The sequence below is a fragment of the Arachis duranensis genome, chromosome 7, assembly GCF_000817695.3.
Source record: "Arachis duranensis cultivar V14167 chromosome 7, aradu.V14167.gnm2.J7QH, whole genome shotgun sequence".
Lineage (NCBI taxonomy): Eukaryota > Viridiplantae > Streptophyta > Magnoliopsida > Fabales > Fabaceae > Arachis > Arachis duranensis.
This window is the reverse complement of record NC_029778.3, coordinates 23,067,221-23,082,389: the sequence shown is the minus strand read 5'-3', so window position 1 is coordinate 23,082,389 and position 15,169 is coordinate 23,067,221. Positions and strand designations below refer to the sequence as shown.

The following is a 15,169-nucleotide window of genomic DNA, read 5'->3' as shown; positions in this document are numbered from 1 at the left end:
CTTCCCAAGGATAAATCTTTGATTAAAAACTCTTGTAAAGACAATGAGAGGATAGATGATGCATGAAATTGAAACAAATCAAGCTGACTCACATAAGAGTGAGATTCGCAAGAGAGGAAAAACCAAGATCAATGATAATGTTCACAAGGTGCAAAAGATTAGTTAAAAACAGAATCACATATGACATTCATAGAGGTGAAAAGTTTAAGAAGGAACGAGTCCGTTCATAAAAAGAAAGCTATGAGTCCAATATTTTCAAAAGAACAACAATGGCATAAACCATGTAATATGCTAGATCAGACTCAAATCAAAATGAATTAAGTAAAGTTTTTCAAATGAAACTCAACCGGGATAAAAGCGAGAAATCCTTTCTTTTCAATAATTGAAAAATACCCAAATGCATAATCAAATGAAGATGTGCATTGGAACTAAAGTAAAATTACTAGAAGGTCAAATTGTAATTTAAAGTAAATGCAGTTCCATAAACTAGTAAAAGTACAGGTGAGGTATTAGAAGTAAATAGTTGTTAAACTGCATAAGAAATCTTCAAAGTTCCACATATAGATAAGTGTATATCTAGTCAACAGTAATTTTTATAAAAATCTCAAAATTAGCTGTAATCACTATCAAGTAAGAGAAAAATTGAATCAACAATTTCTCAAAGAATGGACTCGGAACCCGGAGTTAAAAGGTACAGTGCATTAAGACAGGTTCAAAGCTATATCAAAGAACACGTGAATCAAGAAGAGCTCAAACAGAGGAAGATAGATGTAACAATGATTCAAACAAGCATACGCAATTGAGATCAAACAATAATGCATATGAATAGAGAAATAGAGTGGAAATATCCAATTACTTTTCAAAAGGAATAGCAAACAAGAACTTCAAGTTAGGATATGAAAGAACAGGTCGACTCGAATAGAATTTCAAGACGCACAACTGAATAGCCTTGAGAAATAGTTTCCAACGTTCCCAAAACCCGCGATTTCGCTTTACCCAAAACTCGGATTTCATCTATGATAACCCATCAGTGCTTTCATATACGTAATTCACTAGTATTAAGCCGGCCAAACTTAATACCAAGAATCATGCAATGCAAGACTAGCAGTGTTAATCAATAGATCGTCATGTACATAAAGCTCTAATTCTCGTCATTCGACAAGACCTAATGCATGACAAACACTCAGAGTATGCAATTGAAGCATAGTCAGTCCACTCCTCAGGCTCTACAGGAAGAACTGCTCTGATACCATAATGTAACACCCTAACTACCAAAGCTCATGCTTTCGGCTGCGCAACTCTGATAGCTCGGACATTACGACGACACTTATACTATTTAATACTAAAATATGAGGCTGTTTAAAACTTTAAACCGCAAAATCGCTCCCAAAAATACTTTTGTTATACAACGTACATCCATACATACCATACAACTTACAGAAACTCATAAAAAGTACATCCATATATACATATATATAAATAATATTAAAAAACATTATCCAATACAATTCCTATCCCTCTTACAGAAGATATCAAGATAAAGGCGAGGGTACAACAAATAATAATCTAAGGCATACAGAGCATTTCAACAACAACTAAATAAACTCTTCGTAACTTCTACGCCCATATCCTGAAAGGGAAAAAATGTAGGGGGTGAGAACATCATCCTCGAAAGGGTTCTCAGTAGAGGGTTTTTGGGAATTACTGTAATAGGATACGTGAAGATAAACTGTACTAGTGATTAATAACCGTCCTATGCCTCTTTTCAAAAACAACAGTTTACAATAGAAGTAAAGTCGGAAATCTTTTCTGAAAGAGGAACCGTTCAATTCTCAAAACATCAAAAGCCTTTCAAAAAGGTTTATTTATGCTGAACCAAAATAGCCTTTCATAGTTTTCCAAACCAGAAACATAAAACCGGAATCAACCATCGGTCCATCTCAATTCATCCACGGCCCTAGGCCCAAACAATCCAATCCAACAACCAATCACCACAAACCAACAGTGTCCCAGTTGCAAATACAGATAGGAAGTTCAAGCACAAACAAACAGTTACAGCAAGTAGAACAAGTAACAGGTAATCACAAGTAATCACATAGGCAAACCAAGTACAATATGCACACCCAAACAATGTCACATAGATGCATATGATGCATGCCTGTCCTAGTGGCTGATGATATCATCTGTCAGTTATAAAGCCAACCCGACAAGTCCTGGTAGCTAACCATGGACAGAAACACCCATCGCGGAGCAAGTAAGTTTGAGCTACAACCCCCTTGCTACTACCCGCTCAACCCAGAGCCAGTGGAATAACCACTACTGCGGCTACTACCCAGGCGGGTGTTTAAAAGCTCAACCTGGAGCGAGTGAATTCACCACTACTGCCGCTACTACCCAGGCGTCACAGTCTCTGACCTGGAGCAAGTGGGACGAACCACAACCCTTGCTACTACCCAGGTATCTCAAGCATATATTCATTCAGTGCCAGCCATAGATCAACATCCATCTCAGCCATCCGGCTTAAATTCATAATTCATAGTCGGCCATACGACCCATAACTCATTTGGCAATCAGCCATAAATCAATATCATACACAACCATTCCGGCTCACGGCTCAATCCAGAACCAGCCAATATTCATAATCATACACAGCCATTCCGGCTCACAACAAAACAGAACTTCCACCATTCAACATCATCAAGTTCATAAAACCGGCATTTAAGCCATAAATCACTTTTCTCAAGCCATTTCACTTTGAAATCAAATTTCAACTCTTTTCAGCCTTGGCTTTAAAGATCTCATTTCTCAAATCATCTCAGGCTCATAAGCCAAATTTACTCAAAGTGAGTTCCATTTTTAAAACAAAGCCACTCTCGACATTCTCTTTCCAAAACTTTCAAAACCATGGAAAGTTAAGGATTTATTTCAAAGTATTCAAAATCACCCATCCAACAATGGGATTTTATAACAAAAGCTTCTCGGCAGAGTCCCAAGTCTTTAGGGGAGAATAACATAACTCATTTCGCCAAATTCATTTAAAATCATTAAAACATTGGCTTTCTGATTTGAGTAATAAAATAGGGTCTAAGCCCAACCGAGTCACGTAATCATTTACTTCTTTCAAAGCCGTTTCCTTTACTTAGGCAAAACCAACTTCAACCCCCATGATAAATTCTAAAGCGTTTCGACTGTTCAAAATTTCCTTAGTCTTGCACGAATTCAGAATTCAAAGAGTACTTAAAACCTTTCTCAAAACATTTCAAAATGAAACTTGTCAATAGACATTCAGGTACTTTCAAAATCATTAAAATCTCTTTAATTGAAACCCCCAAGTCAAATTCAAAGGCATAAACCCTTTTCGCATTCAAACATCTTTAAAACACAAGTTTCATCTAAATAACTTTCTCCTGCAAGAGATACAATGCCTTTCTTACGAAGCAAGACTAAATCACAATTTCCTCTTTAATAGTTCATTTCAAAAGCATGAATCATCCTTTACTTGATAATTCAAATAAAATAGTAGAAGTCTTTACTCATCATTTTTCCAAACAACCTTTCAATAAAGACTCGGATTTTATAGAAATTTTGGCAGCACCTCTCCTAAAACTTGGACTTTGCCACCCAGTTCGGGTCCCAACAAAACAGTCCACAATCCTTTTCAACAGCACAAAATCCAAAAATCAGTTCAAGACAGGCCAAAATCCAACAGTCATCTCAATTCCATATTTCAAGAAAACCGTTTCAAAAATCAAATTATTATCCACCGAATAAACTTATTTCTAAAGTTTCAAAGAAACGGTTCGGTAACAATCATTCATCAAAACCAGATCATTTAAAGCAGGCCAGGCTGAATTCAATGTGTATTCTATTTTTCACATTCTCAAGAAAATCCATTCAACTCAAATCAATTTCCAACGGATTAAACTCAATTTGAAAGCTTTAAAAGAATCAACTTCAAAAGCTTTTTCGTTTCACAAAACCACACAACAGTCCAGTCAAACAAACACCCATAATCATACAAAACAACCAAACAATACATAGGACTCATACAATCACCAAATACACATCCTCACATCAGTACCCATATGTAATAATTCCAATAATAAACTATAGTTTTCGGAAAGCACCCCTACCTCAAAACGCAAATCCATAACCCAAACGCCTCGCCGAGTCCTTTCCGCCTCAACTCGAATTGATGGCAACCAAAACCTCAGCTCCCAGCCACTTCCGCAATAACCAAAGCAACACTAATCGTAACATAATAATCAGGACTCGATCCCATGTTACCAAACACAACAGAATACTAATGCGAGATTGTTCGAAATATAGTTTCTTACCGAAGTAACACAATGAGGCAGATGCAATTTCGAACCGGCCCAGCAACAGTTCCGGCGACGGCTAGAAGCTCTGGTGGATCAACTATAAAACACCGCGCAGCATCAAAATATTTTCAAAACCCAAAATGACAGAAACCACAAATTTAACACCCTTACCGCAAAGCCGAAACTCGCAAAAATCATTGAACATAGAAGCTCTATCAACGATAGCTCGTACCGCAGCGACCCAGGCAGCGGCATCAGCTAAACAGCAGCTCCGGTGATGCTATTCCAGTGAGTTTCCTTACTTTGGCAGTGACACGGCGACTCAGAATCAGCATAGCCGCACGCAATCATCAACGGTGACTCGGTTAGCAGCCACCATAGCACCCTGGCCTCAGCGACGGCTTCCAAAGGCAACGGCGGCTGCAGGGGAATTCCGGCGGCATGAACCCCTTTTCTGACGTGGAAGCTCAATGGCGGACCGGTTTCTCCCTCGCGTTCTGTTCTTCCCACACTGCTCTCTCTAAGCCGGCGACAGTGACGGAGGCAATCCTCAGCAGCGGAGGCAGCAAGGCCGACTCAACTGCAGCAGAGCGCGACACACCTCTCCTCTGATCTCTCGCTCCCTCCTCTAGCCATGGTTCACGGCGAAGATAGCAACGCCGTTGGAAGACATCGAAGCAGCGGCGACAACAACGCCGTTTTCCACTCCCATGCGTGCGCTCTCGGCTTGTGGGTCACCAAGGACAGCGAAGATGGTGCAACCTCAGGGAACGGCGGTGCTTCCCTCCACGGACCCTCTCTCTCTCTCTTCGGTGTACAATGGTGCATAACGCGGCTGCACAGTGCGACGACGACGGCGAGTGATGAGCGGATAATTTATACGCTTTTTGGCATTGTTTTTAGGTAGTTTTTAGTAAGTTCAAGCTACTTTTAGGGATGTTTTCATTAGTTTTTATGTTAAATTCACATTTCTAGACTTTACTATGAGTTTGTGTGTTTTTCTGTGATTTCAGGTAATTTCTGGCTGAAATTGAGGGACTTGAGCAAAACTCTGAAAAAAGGCTGACAAAAGGACTGCTGATGCTGTTGGAATCTGACCTCCCTGCATTCGAAATGAATTTTCTAGAGCTACAGAACTCCAATTGGCGCGCTCTCAACGGCGTTGGAAAGTAGACATCCATAGCTTTCCAGCAATATATAATAGTTCATACTTTATTCGGAAATTGACGATGTAACTTGGCGTTGAACGCCAAGTACATGTTGTCTGGAGTTAAACGCCAGAAACACGTCATGATCCGGAGTTGAACGCCCAAAACACGTTATAACTTGGAGTTCAACTCCAAGAAAAGCCTCAGCTTGTGGATAGATCAAGCTCAGCCCAAGCATACACCAAGTGGGCCCCGGAAGTGAATTTATGCATCAATTACTTACTCATGTAAACCCTAGTAGCTAGTCTAGTATAAATAGGATAAGTTACTAGTGTATTAAACGTCTTTTTGACCACGTTTCATCTTTGGTCTCAGTTTTGTATTATTCATCTTAAGAGGCTATTGATCACGTTTTAGGGGGCTGGCCATTCGGCCATGCCTGAACCTTTTACTTATGTATTTTCAACAGTGGAGTTTCTGCACACCATAGATTAAGGGTGTGGAGCTCTGCTGTACCTCAAGTTTCAATACAATTACTATCACTTTTTATTCAATTCTCTTTTATTCTTATTCCAAGATATACAAAGTCTAAACCTTGTCTATGGTATTCCGAGTAGGATTCTGGGATTGAATGACTGTGACGAGCTTCAAACTCCTGAAGGCTGGGCGTGATGACAAGCGCAAAAGAATCAAGGGATTCTATTCCAACCTGATTGAGAACCGACAGATGATTAGCCGTGCTGTGACAGAGCATAGGAACGTTTTCACTGAGAGGATGGGATGTAGCCATTGACAACGGTGATGCCCTACATACAGCTTGCCATGGAAAGGAGTAGGAAAGATTGGATGAATGTAATAAGAAAATAGAGATACGAGAGGAGCACAGCATCTTCACACACTTATCTGAAATTCCCACTATTGCTTTACATAAGTATTTCTATCCCTTTTTATTTTCTATTTATTTATTAATTTTTGAACTCACCATAAACCAATTTAATCTGCCTAACTGAGATTTACAAGGTGACCATAGCTTGCTTCATACCAACAATCTCTGTGGGATCGACCCTTACTCACGTAAGGTATTACTTGGATGACCTAGTACACTTGCTGGTTAAGTTGAACGGAGTTGTGTCCACACATAGCCAAGAGCCACAATAATGATTCCATACAACAACAAAGAATACTACATTAATGTGATCACAATTTTGTCCACCAGCGAGACCCTGCGGCTCCGACGCGCCGCTTCTCTTCTCCTTCCCCCTGTCGCACAATGTTCTCTCCTCTCTTCGTTCCCTTCTTTTCTTTCACAGAGTGCTTGTGTCTCTGATAGGGAGTGGCGGCTGCAGCTAGGGTTGGCTTTTGGAAGGGAAAATGTGGACTCAATTAGAGTTAGGGGCATTTTTGTAATTTCACTCAAAAATAGGGATAATATAGTAATTGAAACCCAAATTAAATCCAACACTAATTGTATATAGAAAATACTATTTGCTCCTCATTTTTACAAATTATTTTCAATAAAATGTCCCAACCAAATAATTAGAAATAATATAGTTAGTTTCTTTATTTTCTAAAATAACAATATTAATATTTAAAATATTAATTACTTAGTCTAAATCATATAAAATTCTTATTATTTCACAACTACCAACTTTATAATTTAAATCTAGAAAATAATCCAATAATTATAAAATTGGACAATAATCATAACTTATCTCAAGTTCAATAAATCAAAACTTGCCTTAATTATCATTAATAAAATAATCTCTGAAATTAAGGCTATAAATAACTATATGATTGAGACTTGATCATAATAAGACTTTTCAAAGGTTTTGGGTCTTACAGCTTGTATACAATGTTTCCTTCCTTGAAAATTTTGTTTATCAGGCACACATCAAGGGGGAGTGCATTGAACAAAAGAAAGGGGGAGACTTTTGAAAATCTTCAAAGGGAAGTGCTTTATCCTAATTCTTTCAATTCAGTTTAATAATGTTTATCATCAAGGGAGAGATTGTTGAGTTTGGAAACAAATATTAAAAATGATGATCAAACATTATTAAAATGTTAATTAAATATTTTTTAAAATATTACAAATTGTTTGTTTGATTAGTTTGGTTTAGTGTGCAGGTAAGCAAATTAATTGTGACCCAAATCAAACAAGTCCACCTTGATCAATAAACTAATTCAGCCCATACCAAATTGATTGAAAACAAGTGGCTGAATAAAAAAAAAAGCCACATGTTTTGTGTAAGAAATAAAAAGAAACAAGTTGGCCTAAGAAACAAATGTCTAAAGCCTAAGTCATGAAAGCCCAGTTTGATTACTAAACAAATTCAGCCATATACCATATTAATTTAAAATTAGTGGCTGATTATTAAAAAGAAGAAAATCAAAAGGTCCCACTTTGCAAAAGTCACACACGTTACTTCATTTCTTGGGTACTGGAACTTGGACTTCAATTGAGTTTAATTTCATTAAAAGCATGCTTCGGTTACTACATTCCTTGGTAACCGCAACTCCAAATTCAATTGAGTTTAATTCACATTGAAAGCTTTCTTCAAAAGTTTACTCTCTCTCCTCTCTCCTCTTTCTTGCTTTCGGTCACATCTATCATCAGAGAAGAAGAAATAAGCAAAAAGAAGATATCACAGAAAAGCCTATGAAGAAGAAAGGCTAAAAAAGATCTTTTTTTCAAAAGGAAAGATTTGGAGAAAGACTTCAAGATTTTGTTACCAAGAAAGAAAGAGATCAGATTCGGGCAGGAAACAAATCTACCTTGGTAAAAAGATCATTTTCATTTTTGTGCATCAATGAAGAAGATAGTATCTGAGTCTCAGGTAGGGAAGAAGCAAAAATGGAAAGCCTGAAGTTGTCTTGGATCAGAACCATATCAACGCTTAGAATCAAATCTTGAGGTCAAAGTCAAGATCAAGGGTCCAGATTGAAGAATCTTGAAGCAAAAGGTTGAGAAAGATGAGGTAAGCATACATGCATCAGCCTCGGTTCTCTCATCTCTCTCTGTTAAAGCCGCTGTTACTCTATGGTTGGAGAAGAAGTTGCTGGGTGATCATGAACATCTTTCTTATCTTTTCCTAGTGAATTTGCATTTAAATTATTTAGTTTAATCAAGAATTAATTATCTTTTAGCCACTATGGATGCTACTTTGAATCTCGTGCAATTTCATTTATTTTAGGTAGCATTTGGCTGGATTTGATGGAGAGGAAGCTTGCACGAATGGAAGGAGCACAAGAATTAAAAGAGATGATCAGCGAGGAGCGACACAACACGCGAAAAAGACCATCGACGCGTACGCGTGACTGACGCATACGCGTGACATGCGCCACGTGCAGAAAATGCAGAAAATGCTGGGGGCGATTTCTGGGCCCCATTTTGGCACTCAAGTAAGGCGCAGCTCTCTGCCAAGTTAGGCGCAGATCCAGTGAAGCCTAGTGGTCCCCACGTTACAAGGCGCAGATTATTTAATTAATTCTAATTTAAATTTAAATTTTAAAATAGGAAAAGATATTATCTTAATTTTAAAAATTAGATTTTAAATTAATTAGGATTAGATATAAAAGATAATGGGATTCTATTCCAATTGAGATTCCATCTCATTCTGTAAATTACAATTTACCTAAATCCTAATTTTTTTCTCTGAACCATGAGCAACTAAACCTCCACTGTTAAGGTTAGGAGCTCTGTCTATTGTATGGATTGATACTATTATTTTTCTATTTTAATTCATGTTTTGATTTATATTTCAAGAATTGTTTTCATTCTTTATCTTATGAGTTTGGGTGGAACGGAAGTATAACCCTCTTTCTAGTTGAGTTCTTGTATAGCTTGGAAAAGCTCTTTACTTGAACAACAGCTTGAAAACAATTTCTCTTAAATTCTAATTATCTGGACTTAACGGGATACATGACATATAATCCTCTTATATTTGGATAATTAGGATTTTTGTGGCATATAAACTAGAATTGAACATCACCCTCTAATTGGAATTAATTGACCAAGGAATTGGCGGTTGATGAATTTTAGAGGAGACTAAAAAGGTCTAAGGAATTAGGGTTTAGTCATATACAGTTTGCCAGGAATTAAATCTTTCATGATTAAAATAAATTAATAAAAAAAGTCAATCCGAAAAATAGACAACTTTAAAGGCTTAACTGCTTTCTCCATATTTTATTCCCAACTTATTTACTTGCCTATCTTTCTAATACTTTGAATTTATTGTTTATGCTTTTGAATCTTCAAAACCATTTTCTGTTTGCCTAACTAAGTAGTTTAACCAACCATAGTTGCTTAGTCAATCAATTCTCGTGGGATCGACCCTCATTCACCTGAGGTACTACTTGGTACGACCCAGTGCACTTGCCAGTTAGTTTGTGGTTGTAAAAAACCGCACCAAGTTTTTGACGTCGTTGTCGGGGATTGACTGTGATTGACAACTACTGGTTGTTTGATTTCTTAAATTAGGCATTTTTGCTTTAATTTCATTTAACTTATTTCTTTTTAAAATAATAATAATAATAATAATATATTTTGATTTCTTTTATTTAAAATTTTTTTCTTTTCTCTTAATTTCTGAAATTAAGTTTGGTGTCCCTTTAGTTGTTTTATTCTTCCTAGTTATTTTATTTATTGAGTTTAAATTTCCCTTATGTTTTTTCCGCTTTGCTTGCCTGTATACCACATGGTGCGTTTAATTCTGTTTGGTGTTTTATGCTAAGGAAAAATAATGGAGAGAGATCACATGGGTTACTACTCACACCCAGGGAGTAATTCTTATTATTGTGGATGGAGGAACTACCCAAATTTTGGTTGGCAAAGTCAAAACCAAAGAAACTTCAATGCTCCATGTTTTAACTATCAATAACTACCATCTCTATATTCATGCCAAGAGCCACCACCTCTCTATCCATATCAAGAACCATCATCTTTCTACCCATATCAAGAGCCACCATCTCCCTATTCATACCAAGAACCCTCCTCTTTTTACTCTTATCAAGAATCATCATCTCCTTCTTATTCATATCAAGAGCCACCATCTTCTTATTCATATCAAGTACCATCAGATCTTGAGCTTCTCATGAAAGAATTCATACATGATATAAAGATGAGTGTCAAAAATATAGAGAAATATGTGCAGTCGATTATCAAGAACCAGGAAGAGGAACAAGCAAATTCCTTCCCAAGAGATACAATGCAAGATCCTATAGAAGAAAGTGAGGAAATTAATCAAATGAGTTTATACTCCAGTGAATTAGAGAACTTTCTACCCTCACACATGGAAGAAGAAGAAGACGCAAAAACAAAGGAGGAAGATGCAACAATAAAGAAGGAAGATGCACAAACAAAGGAGGTTGTAAAGGATAAAAACAATTATGGGAATCTACACTCCAATGAAGCAGAGAGTGGCATAGAGGGTGAGTTTATTAAACCACCAATTCAAGAAGTTCTTGATGAAGGGTACACTCTAACCATCACACAACACCAAAATTTTGAAATCAAAGAAGTGCAGACAATCAAGGAAAGTACTGACAAGGGGATTGTTGTAAACCCCGCTAAAATCGGTAATTAATTAGTTAATAAATTGTATTTTAATTAGGAAAGCTAAAAATACAAAACTAATATTAAAATAGGATAGAGCTCGTCAAAACGAGAAATTTGATATCAATTTCTAAAAATTTGGCTCAAAATCGGACCGAAAGGACCGAACCGGTTGAACCGGGGCCCAAACCGAGCCTGTGGGTCCAACCGGACCCATAATATAAAGGAAACAGCAGCCTTCTTCTTCCTCATTAGTTGCTGCAATGCCAAAACAGAATTGGAGGAAACGAAGAGAAGCTCTCAAACCCTAACCCTTTGATCCACCATAACTCCTCCGTCTGGGCTCCGATCGCCGCACTGTTCGCGGCCACGCGCTCAACGCGTCGAGCTCCACCTTTCTATCTGAACAATTTTACTGGTAAGCCTCCTATTAAGTTTAGAATCCCTATCCCTCTTTCTTTGGTAAACTTGAAAACCTATGGTGAATCTTGTCCAATTTCTATGTTCTAGGTTCAAGTTAGCTTCCGGAACTTGTGGGCTCAAGCTATTGAGCATATGTGTATGGTAAGAATACCCTAACCCTAGATCAATCTTATTTTTTGGTAATAGAAAACTGAATTGGAACATATATATGTGTATTAGGTGTAGTTTAAGAGGGTGTTTATGCATTGGACTTGAATTTGGATTACTTGGAGCTTTGTTGGTGACAAAGCTTGCTTTGGGGCTGTTTGATTGAGCTTGGAGGGGCTGTGATTTTGTGTTGAGAGGCTGCCTTGGGTGAATTAAGTGATCGGCCAAGGTATGGTTTAAGTTTTGCACGTTTAATATTTACGGTGTTGTGAAAACTTAGGTTAGAGGAACCATAGGATAAGTTGAATTGTTTGTTGCAATGTTGTTGGAATAGATTTGTTGGTGGATTTATATATTGGAATTATGAGGTGTGGAAATTATTAATGGTGTGCTCTTATATTTATTTATGATGGATTAGGATTGGTGTTTGTTAATAAGGATGTAGAGTTGTGTTGTGATGGTATTGCATATGCTGTAACTAATTATGTAATGATCGGAATTGCATGAAACCAAGTTTGGGCTAAACTTGGGAATATAAGGAACTAAACTGGAAAATTTGGGACCTTTTTGTTAAATATACAATTTATGGCAAATTTTTAAAGTTAGGCTGTTAAATCTGTCCTACAGCAGAAAAGGTCAAACAGCGCAGCAACTTGTTTGTCTTGCTGCGACTTCTACGAATTGAGTTTTAGAGCAAAAATAATTTTTTTATAAAATTTGATTAACTTGCTTTATTTCTCTAAAACTTCAGAATTTTAAGAGTTGAGGATTGGGAGTTGTGAATTTTTGAATATTGGTGGTCAAAGCTGAAAAGAAATAGATTTCAGCAAGCTATGCATCAAATTCCAATACTTGTAACTCTTAGAATTGAATAGCAATTGGGTTGAAACTAAGACACCCTTGTTCTGGATGAGCTAGAAGTTCCCAAATCAAAATTTAGCTTAATTGGAGTTTTGTAATAAAAGTTATTCAAATTGAAAGGTACTAAGCTTGTTGGTTTCAAAAACAGATTTTGACTCATTTTTACTTAACTTCCAGGTAATGTAACTTCTTCATTAAAATTGGTATTAACTCAGAACCAATTGAGAAAGAAACCTGAATGAGTAGAGTTTAACTACATTAATTTTTAAAATCATTGGATTTAACTTGGATTTTATATTGAATTTTGAATATCACATGCTGCTGCTGTTTTTCTGGTTTTATGCACTGTAGAGCAGTCACATTTTTTCCTTTATTCCTGAGGCTAGAGAAATTAGAAAATTATGATCTTTGATTTGTTAGAAAGCTTATTTCAAGACAAACATATGGACATAAAGTGTGTGCAATTCCGAGTTTATTTGTTATATTAAAAACAGAAAAGAAAATAGAGTGTCGAGGATGTCTTAGTGATAGTCATGGGTTCGAGAAGTTAAAGTTTAATCTTTGTGTGATGTGATTGAGTTAATGTTAGAGTTGGGTTGATTTTAAGATTATTCGATATTAAGAAGGTTGAGAAGAGTTTGATAAATAGTTTGGTCAGGACCCGAAAAGGGTAATCAAGATGAATTATAAGGAAATGATGATGAAAAATGTGGAAGGGAGGTTGTTAATAAAAGGAGTTAACATGCCATGGCTTGATGAATGATTAAATAATGACTATGACTATGAAATGGCTTATGAATGATGATATCTGAGATACGAGTTTCCCTGGGTAAAAACCGTGGCTCGCCACCACATCATCCAGGTTGATTCTCGATATTCTGTTAACCCTACGTCGTAAGGGTGACCGGGCACGTATAAATTCCCGGGTATGGATAACCCCCATTGAGTGTTTTATATGATTATTGAATGTGAACTCTATGCATAGACTCTTGGGGATGCGCGACGGGGGACAGTCTAAGGTTTTCAGACTTGTCGGGTTGGCTAGATAACCGACAGATGGGCCCCATCAGCCATAGGACAGATATGCATCATATGCATTTGTTTGTTTTGATTGCTATGCATTTCCTGGGTTTGCCTAATTGATATATATCACCTGCTATCTGTTATACTTGCTATTTGTACTATCTGCTCATTACTTGTGCGTGATCCTGTTTGGTTGCTTGTTTCTGTTGCATTGTGGATGATGGAGGGATGGAGGAAATGGAGAAATGGTTTGGTGTTAGATTAGGATTGAAATTGAGTAAGTTAGGTAGATTTAGAATACCTACCCCTATTTATAGCTTCTAATTAGTAATTAAGTTGGATAATTATATAACGGAGTTCTAGGATTTCCTATGGCATTCTCAGGACCTTATTTATTATACGCGTGGCACTTTTACCATGCTGAGAACCTCCGGTTCTCATTCCATATTGTATTGTTATTTTTTAGATGCAGATCGAGAGGCTCCTCGCTAGGCGTCTGGATCCTGGAAAGCGAAGTAGTCCTTGGGTGTATTTTGGTTTCTATTTGTATATATGTATATATATGTGTAGCTTACTCTCCAAGTAACTTATGTACGCTACTCCTCTTAGAGGTTTAGGGAGAGATAGGAGTTTACTTTGGTATTTTGGTATATTTTGGAGACACTTATGTATGTTTATGTGTATATATGTATCCTCCGGCCAGCCTTAGCTTCGCAGGTTGAGTCAGGGGCTAGTTATGCTGTTTCTTGGCTTTTCTTTTTCCTTTTGTTTATTGTTTTATCATGTTCCTATTAGGTTTCTTATCACGCAAGTAATCCTTTTCTTTGAGCATTGCGCTTTTCATTTTGCGATTTTTGCTTATCAGTAGGGTGTTACAATTGTGACCAAGAAACAGAAGAAAATATCTATGAAGAAGAAAAGGTCATCAAAAAACAATCCAACCTCTACCCCAACAAGCAAGGTGAACCAAGCTAATCACAATAAAAGAAAGCTTGTTAGGAGGACTTTATATCAGGAGGCACTAATCTTCACCTCTTTTTCTTGGAGTCATTTCTTTTAACCAACTAGAAGAAGATGAAGAAAATTCAACAATCAAGTGTCAAGCTAGTGACACTAAAGAAGCGTTTGTCGGGAGGAAATCCGATAAATTTGTATCCTTAGTATTTCACCCATATTATCTATATTCTTGCAAGTTTAAATTCTTTTTGATAATTCAATACAATTGTGGTTTGGAATTAATTCCTATTACCTAGCCTTATGCTTACACATGCTCTCTTGGCAATTTGATATGTTTGAATTAAGCATTTGCATTTACTTTAGGTAGTTGCATTTAGATAGGACTCATATAGTTTAGTTGCATCCAACAAATGTCATAACCCTTAGTTCCTTCTTATTTTAGCATGAGGACATGCTAAGGTTTAAGTGTGGGGAGGTTGACAAACCCCAATTTGACGGTTTGTTTTGTATTAAATTTAGAGTGTCTTGATAACCTTTTGTCACATTTAGCCTATGAATTAGCATGGTTTTGTTATCTCTCCCATATTCGTGCTTAAGTGTAGAAATATGCTTTTTGAGCCTTATTTTGATGAATTCTAGTTTCTCTTTGATTCCATAAGATGCCTTGATGTGTTTGCTAGTAATTACAGGATTGAAATAGGCTAGGCATGGATCAAAGGAAGCAAGGAAGGAAGCAT

At 36.9% G+C, this 15,169-nt stretch overlaps 1 long non-coding RNA gene across 2 annotated transcripts; it reads left to right on the top strand.

The window, feature by feature from the left end:
* Nucleotides 1-11,292: 11,292 nt before the first annotated feature.
* On the top strand, nucleotides 11,293-14,127 carry LOC110274021 (uncharacterized). Of its 2 annotated transcripts, XR_002365647.2 has the most exons (4): nucleotides 11,293-11,439; nucleotides 11,532-11,585; nucleotides 11,664-11,820; nucleotides 13,942-14,127. It is a non-coding gene; the product is annotated as an uncharacterized LOC110274021 (long non-coding RNA). The 2 variants fall into 2 exon arrangements; XR_008001179.1 differs by lacking the exon at nucleotides 11,664-11,820.
* The last annotated feature ends 1,042 nt before the right edge of the window (nucleotides 14,128-15,169 follow it).